The sequence below is a fragment of the Lycium ferocissimum genome, chromosome 10 (assembly GCF_029784015.1).
Source record: "Lycium ferocissimum isolate CSIRO_LF1 chromosome 10, AGI_CSIRO_Lferr_CH_V1, whole genome shotgun sequence".
NCBI lineage: Eukaryota > Viridiplantae > Streptophyta > Magnoliopsida > Solanales > Solanaceae > Lycium > Lycium ferocissimum.
This window is the reverse complement of record NC_081351.1, coordinates 36,176,234-36,184,963: the sequence shown is the minus strand read 5'-3', so window position 1 is coordinate 36,184,963 and position 8,730 is coordinate 36,176,234. Positions and strand designations below refer to the sequence as shown.

Here is an 8,730-nt window from a genome sequence, read left to right as displayed (position 1 = left end):
GAATGGTTTGTTACACACAGTTTCATAATGTATAGTGTGTATTGTGTCTTATGGTATTATATTGTATTATTTAAATGAATATAATGTTTATATAGATTGTTTTGTTTACCCTTATTACATAATGCAACATATCATCAATATGAAGAATAATATTATAAAGAAATGTAGGATACGGGGTAGAGTTATTATAAAAAAAAAAAAGTAATTAAATAATAAGCAAAGTCAAAATGAGGGGGGAAAATAAGGTAACGACGCCAGGGGAGGCACCAAGCGTTGCCAGGGTGTTCACCCGAACCCCCTTCTGCGAAAAATTACCATGTATACACAAGGTTAAAATTATTTTTTATGTGTAAATAGTAGATGTTGAACCCCTTGGCTTTCACGTTTCTTACTCTTTTATATTTTTGAACCTCCTTAGTGAAAATCCTGGCTCCGCCACCGAACGACGCGATACAAAATGATGAATTTAACTATACGATATACTAAAATTTAAATAATAATCAAAACAAATATTGAAGGTAAAATAACAATACGATACAATACAATACAGTAGGTAACAACCATCCAAACAAGCTAGTAAACTGGGATTTTGCTCAAACTCGAGAGAAATTATTGATAGTAAAACTTTCAGGTAATATTTCGACTTATTATCTAAAGTAATTTTAGAATCTAATTGAAATAACTTTAAAATAATACTTAGAGAAATTATGTCTATATCATTCAATTCCCCTCCCTGTTCTCCTAGGCCTAAGAAACAAAAAATCGAGGGGTGAAAAGATAAAGCAAAGCTCTTTAGGGAAATTTATATAAAACCTAAATTTCCATACATATAACCCCAAACAGATAACCTTGCCTTTGACAGGCACAAGCCATTAGGAACTTCCCATTACTTCAACGTTCTCAACCAAAAGAATAATCAAAACTAAAGAATCAACTACCAACCATTTGTCTCATTCATTTAGTTCTGATTCTCTAAGAAGAGATCACAATTCCTTTCACAGATGGACGTCATAACTAAACCAGAAGTTGTACAAAAATACAAAAAATTGAATTCTGAATCTCTGAATACATTAAATACTGAAAAAGTGGAGCTAATCCTCTGTTCTTTTGATTCATTCCTATGCCACATTCCTTTATCCAAGAAAGAACAGAGGAAAAAAATAGTATGAGCATCGTCGGACTGCTGCAGAGTTCACATGATAATAAGCATCTAGCTCCATCTAATTAGAGTTACTGTCTCTGTACGGAGAATTTGGACCTATTCGACGAGAATCTAGATTAGTCTGATCAGTAAGCTTTAGATATGGAATGATTAAACGAAGAAAGAAAACAAAACAAACGCAACTGGAACAAAGATACTATACGACACAAATGTTACATCAACAAATAGCATAAATCTTCCCACATAAGCAGATCCCAAATCTTTCGCTTGCCTGTGAGACTCTCTGGTAATGAACCTTAATGAATCAAGAAAGATATTGTAAAGGTTTCTAGCTACACAAACAAATTGAAGGGAGAATTATGTTGTTTGATATTTTACCTCTTTATATGGTCCATTGACATCTGATGGTCATAATCGCTAAAATCAAGGTTTGAACTACTGTCCCCATGATCATACCGTACCATAAGCCCTGCAAATTTACTTGATCAATGTCATCTCCACTATACATTTGAGTATAGTAGATTGTAGTCATTTTAACTACAGTTAATATTATAACGGGAGATAGATTCTAAAATATTACGTTCTCCTGTTACTACATACCGGTAACCCAAAGTTTAGTGACCATCCAAAATAGATACCCAGGGGAACTCCTACTAAATAATAGCTGCCTAAGTTGACATATGCCACATGTGCCTGCCAACCAGATCCAACTGCTACGCCTGAAAACATTGTAGCATATTCCATATGAATGTCAGTATTTAGTGGTTTGAAATAAAATCTACTTAAGACACTGACCATGTTATGTAAATTTACATTATTAGAGTATATATAAACTGGTTTAGCAGATAACTCAACCTACTTGTTAGGTTACTAATTCCTCTCGTTATGGACTGTTATTGTTTAGTACATGATAGTGTTACAAACAATATAAAAAAGTTAAACTCCTTTTTAAATTCCTCACCTGAAAGAACTGGTTGAACACAATTACAAAGGATTGTGGTTGCCAACAAGAATGCAAATCCACCCACCATTTTGATGACAGGAGTGCTTGAGGTGAAGATCATAGAAAGCTTATCAGGAAAGACCATAACAATTAACCAAAACAAAATTCCCAATGCTAAAGTGTTCAACAATGCAACTTTTGTGGCAAACTTCGCACGGTTTCCATTTCCAGCTCCAAGTTCATTTGCGACGCGTACCCTGTGTTTATAGAAAATTTTGTGGTCATCTGATGAAACATACAGGCACTATATCCAGTGAAACTTCAATGGCATAAAACAAGAAATAAGATATGCTCTTTTCTGTTATTGAAGTATTCATATACCAGAAGCAAAAAGCTAAATATACAAGCTAAATTTTATTCCTTCCGCTTCTTGATGTTGGCCAGCCAAAAAGAAAAACACCCATAAGACAGTAGAAATGGACACGAAACTATTTGATGAACATACCCTGTTGCTGCCAAAAGTCCAAGTGGAATCATGGATTCCCACCCGATGATGGTAATACTGAGGAAGAAAGAATATCAATTACTTGCAAAATCAAGCAGAAAAACCATTTACGTAAGCTGAATGTACTTAGAAAAAATCGAACCAGATAGAGAGCGCATCAACTGCAACCTCAGTATTGTTCATGTGCCCAGACATGATAACTAGCACTCTAAAATAAATATTCTCCAACCTGAAATATCAAACATTTCTATGCCTTAAAAGACTATTAATCTATATATCAATGTGACTGTTCTTGATAACAGAGATCAATAAGGAATAAGGAAGCATACAGTAGCATCACCCCAGAAGCCACAGCAAGTTTAAGGAAATCCCAAAGACCAACAAACGCTTGCGTCGAGAAACCAGTCCAAGAATGAGGGCACCCACCAGAAACAATGTAAAAAGCCCAACACAGAAATCCACCAAGAGAAATCAAGAATGAGGGCAGTCCCAACAATTCCAAATCCCAATTTATAAAGAAAAATCCAACATAAAACCATATGAAGAACAAGTGTACCACCAGATACCCAAGCAATTACCGATGTTTTTAGCTGGCACTGCAGGAACCTTAACAATGTAAATTGAAAAGGAAAGCTCAAGTGCATAGGGATCAGCCAAATTGCAACCTTTCCAGTCAATTTAGCCACTTCTTCTGGCTGCCCCAGAAGCACCAATATAGACTCAGCAAATACAAAAAGAGGCAATAGTACTAGAGAGCTGAAGAACAATACGACCCAAGAACGTTGCAAGTATACACCCAACAAGGGGTATTGCTTCGCCCCATAAGCCTGTCCACACAGTGTCTCCAGAGCACTTGCCATTCCCAGCTGACCAATCAGCAATACTTGTTACACTACCACAACATCAACATATTTTCAACCAAAAAATTTACATAAAGTAGATGATAGTTTCCTCTATCTCTATGTTGCTCGGACTCTTCAACTATGTGGACGGGTGTGTGTCAGAATTGGTCCCTTCAAAAGTAGTGCATTTTTTTTGAAGGATTTGACACGAATGTGGCAATATTTTTGGAGAGTCCGAGCAACATGGTCCCCTGTATTAAACTTCTGCTTATCTCATAATTTATTTCTTATTTTAACTTCTCGTTTTACAAAATTCAATCTTTTGGTGACTTTCAATTACCCCCTCTCTCCCAATTTATGTGACACTTTTCGTTTTTCAAGATTCAAACCATGTAAACTTTGACCAACATCTGAAAATATATTTTTTCATAGACAAGGAATGCCAACTTATAGTACTTTTCATATAGTTTTTGAATATTTAAATTTTAATTATAAAAATATTGAATTGATCTAATTTAATTTAACTTCAAAGGGTTAGAAAATCAAATAAATTGGGACATATCGAGACAATACAACAACATGTGATAATCCCAAAATTGTGAGGGTTTGGGTGAGACAATACAACAACAACATATCCAGTATAATCCCAACAAGTGGGGTCCGGCAGATGGAGTACAATGTAATAAGTAAGTATTTACGCATTTTGACCACTAATCATTCTACACTATGAATGCATATAACTTGGAGTAATTTGTTTTTATTCATAAAGTAAGACATACCAAGAATCCGAAAGTAATGGAGATGAAGAGAGTGGTGGCAATGGAAATGGCAGCCAGGTCACGGGTACCCAAGTGACCAGCAAAGGACTGAGTGATGACAGTAAGAGAGAACATTGCCAATCGGCTGAAAATGGAAGGTCCAGCAATTTCCCATATCTTGTTTGATTCTTGAAATGTGAGTTTCACTAAATTATCTGCTTTTGATTCTTCCTCTACTCTGTCTTTGAAGTGATTTTCCTCCAAGACTGTTTTGTCTGTGTGTAAAAGGAGCTCATTTGCTATGGTTGAGTTCATTCTTCTATTGAGTTGCAGCATCTTTACGATATTGTCGGACTAAAAAAATACTGTAGATCGGAAGTTGAGACTTGAGAAAGACGACAATTTGACAGAAAAATATAAAATTAGTACCAGCTAGATTGGGAAAATGAATAGAATAATAAAATAGAAATTGGGGAAAATTATGAAAAATTTGGAACTGGCACCCTTCTCCACAATAATTATACATTAATTAAGAAGAGATGAAAAATGCTACTTTATCCCTAAACTCCGAGAAATGGTTCAAATTTGACTTTTATAAATAGTTGGGTCAAATCTATCTTTATTGTTACAGATACGCGTTAGATTTGATACTAATGATCAAATCTAGATGTACTGTTAAAGGTGTGAAATTTGGCTCGATAGTCCCAAACTTTAAATACTTTTGTTTGAATTTTGATTAGGCAATCCAAATTTCATACATTTTGTTTGAAGTTTGTCAAACTTTTGCATTTCACTTATAGTACCTCTTTTCATTTCAAGCATTGTACCTCATCCACTTTATTTATGATACTTAATTTAATTTATTCATTTAACCAGTAATTGCTTTATTTATTAATTTTATTTCACTTTTGGTTCATTTCATATTCACTCGTGATACCTCAATTTACGATTCATACAATGACACTGACATAGAAACTCACTTCAATTAAATTCACTTTGCAAAGCATTATTCTTCAACTACTATGAATTCACTTTTAAAAAGGTGATGTTCATAGATTTGCAATGGCATGAAATGTGTGAAATATGGAGACTGATATTGGAATCAGAAAGAGGCCACATAGTAGTGAGAAATGACCTATTGGGCTTATACTCTTTGGGCTTGTTAGCAATGTCTTCCGTTCATATTCTTTTTAGGAATTTTTACACAATATAGCCATTACTTAAAAAAGAAATAGTCGGCAAATGTGTGTGTGTGTTTCGGTGTATAATTAGTATGTATATCGCCTAGGAATTGTAATATTTTTGGCCGAGCGGCTAGATGTGTTGAAAGCTCTTCTTTTTCTTCCCTTGAATTATTTCCAACTTCTATTACATGTGGAGCGGGGAAGGGAAAGAGAAGTGGAACAATGAGAGTCGGACCATACATAATTATGTGAAAGACTTTCAGTACTAGCACTAGACTAATAACTATTGGTGGTAAGATTGTCAATTCATCCCCTTCTCCTTACTATTTTAACTTTGATTTCAATTGATCTCTCACTATATATGGCACTATACTTATTTTGACATTTTCTGGTCAGATATTTGTTGCTACTAGACGGAAATTAATTTCTCCAAGAATAATCTCAACAATTCTACTCTTCTTTTGTATATTATCAAAGTTTATGTATCGAAAAACTAAAGGAAATGTTTTATGCTTTTGTGTACTAGCGTTTTCATCAATTGTTCTAACAAGAGAACCCTGTATTATACATATCCTCGTGAATAACGTTAAAGCATAAAGAGATTGGTGCTTTTGTAGAAATATTATTTGATCGTTACTGTACTTTACATTAGTGGAATTTTATGTTCCTATTGACCGAAAGCGGGAAACATATATAATTGAATTTGCAAAGATAAGAAAATTCCTAGATCCTTCTTGTCCAAGTACTAACACTTGTCCATCTCCTCGAATCGTTCTTTGTTTTAATTATTTGGAAATCGAAAAGTGAAAGGTCCAATTCATTTTAGGTGAAAAAATAGATTCAATTCATTTAGAATATTCCTCGTGTTTTAATTATTTGGAAATGGAAAAGTGAAATGTCCAATTCATTTTAGGGAAAATAATAGTTCAATTCACTTAGAATATTACTCGTGTTTTAATTATTTGGAAATGGAAAAGTGAAATGTCCAATTCATTTCAAGGAAAATAATAGTTCAATTTATTTAGAACATTTCTCGTCGTTGTGTAATGATTGTCCACATCCGATTACTTAATTCCGTCTTCATATATTAATTCTTTTCTGTAGTACTGGCTACAATTTACATGATACCATCTTCAATCAATTAGTTGTATTACCAAAAAAAAAAAAAAAGAATTACATGAAAATGCATTTTTAAGAATTATTTTGAATAAGTATAAGTTGTGTCTTAATTTATTTTTCAACATTTAGTTCACATATTTTGATTATAATTCGTTAACTCTTTTTACGTAAAAATCAAGGGAGGATTCAATGTCAACTATTATGAAATTTTTTAACATTTATACACAAACACTTTGTATTGCTTTTAATAATACAAAGGCGGTTGGTCTTTTAAAAAGGGAATTAAACCCTCCGCTAAAAAATATTTTTCATGTGAAATGTAGTTGTCACATTTTAAATTTGATTATTAGAGATGGTCTTGGCTATTTTGAAGGTTCTATTAAAAAAGTTAGAAATGTGGTTGCTTTTCTTTTTCGAAAAAGGGTCAAATATACCCCTGTACTATCAGATAAGGGCCAAATATACCCCTCGTTATACTTTCGGTTCAAATATACCCTTTCTCCGTTAAGTTTTCTAAAGTGGACAGATGAACATATGGCATTAACATTTTTGGTAAGGTGGACGCCACGTGGCATGTCACCTCACACCCCCAACCCATTTTACCTCCTCCCTTCACTGATTCCACCGTTGCAAATCATCCAACTTAACAAATCAAAATGAATTTTTTTTTTTCTTTTTTTTTTGCTATGTATGCATCAATCCACAAAAATAATAAAGTTAAAACCAACCAAAAAACATGTGCAGAATTGCTTATTTACGAACACCTTTGTAACACACAAAACCACATCCAAGATAAAAATTTACTTTCCCATAAAAATGAATCATAAACAGTTTCTCTATGTGCATTAATTTCCAAAAACGTACATGTCAATAATTGCTTACTTATTAATTGGCTTGGTACCTAGATTGGACAAGAAGCCGGTATATTTGTGATTTTCGGTGATGAAAGTGACGTCCTTGTCTGATAATTGATGAGTGGTTTGTTCTTGAGGACGAGGAAACAGGGTAATCGGGGACGGGGGTCACGTTCTCCTTCCACCGGCGGCACATCGCCATACCTCCGCCAAGACCACTTCGCTGGACAAAAACAGAGCACAATCCAACCCATATTTGCAACGGTGGTGGAAGAAGAAGGTGAAGGGAAGAAGTAAAATGGGTTGAGGGTGTGAGGTGACATGCCACGTGGCGTCCACCTCACCAAAAATGTCAATGCCACATGTGAATAGAAGAGATTGGTGCTTCTGTAGAAATATTCTTTGGCCGTTACTGTACTTACATTAGTGGAATTTTATCTTCCTATTGACTGAAAGTGGGAAACATATATAGTTGCATATGCAAAGATAAGAAATGTCCTAGATCCATCTTGTCCAAGTACTAGCATTTTGGTCCATCTCCTCGAATCGTTCTTTGTTTTAGTTATTTGGAAATGGAAAAGTGAAATGTCCAATTCATTTTAGGGAAAATAATAGTTCAATTCACTTAGAATATTCCTCGTGTTTTAATTATTTGGAAATGGAAAAGTGAAATGTCCAATTCTGTAGGAAATCAATCCGTGACTTGTATTGATGTATCAAAGTTATTATATACAAAGTAGGTATCCCTAATTAGAATGATACTAGCCTAAATTACAGGACCTGATTACAATACAAGGAATGGAATATTTACAATATTTATACTATTACATAGTCTATCACACCCCCGTTAAATCGAAGCGGGAGGTTGTCGTACGCTTAGATCGTCCCCGAAATCATCAAAGAGCACGCGCGGAAGACCTTTAGTGAAGATATCGCGATCCGGTAATGGGACGGACGTGAAGGACACGAACTTCTCCACGGCAACTTTCTCACGTACGAAATGTATGTCCATCTCAATATGTTTAGTGCGTTGGTGCTTCGAATCGGGATTACCCGATAGGTATATGGCACTAACATTATCACAATAGACTAATGTAGTCGACCGAATTGGACAACGGAGCTCCAAGAGAAGGTTGCGAAGCCAACAGACTCGCATACTACATTAGCAACGCCACCGTATTCGGCCTCGCACTCGATTTAGACATAGTAGGTCGCCGTTTGGATGACCAGAGAGGAGGAGGTTATCGCCGAGGAAGACACACGAACCGGATGTGGAGCGGCGAGTGTCCGACAACCACCCCAACTGCACAAGATAAGATACAAGAGAGGCATGGAGGACTTGTGCGTACGGAGACCAAAGTCA

At 35.0% G+C, this 8,730-nt stretch overlaps 1 pseudogene; it reads right to left on the bottom strand.

Moving 5' to 3' along the window:
- Positions 1-923: 923 nt before the first annotated feature.
- LOC132033666 (protein DETOXIFICATION 27-like) lies at positions 924-4,787 on the bottom strand (annotated as a pseudogene).
- Positions 4,788-8,730: the final 3,943 nt, after the last annotated feature.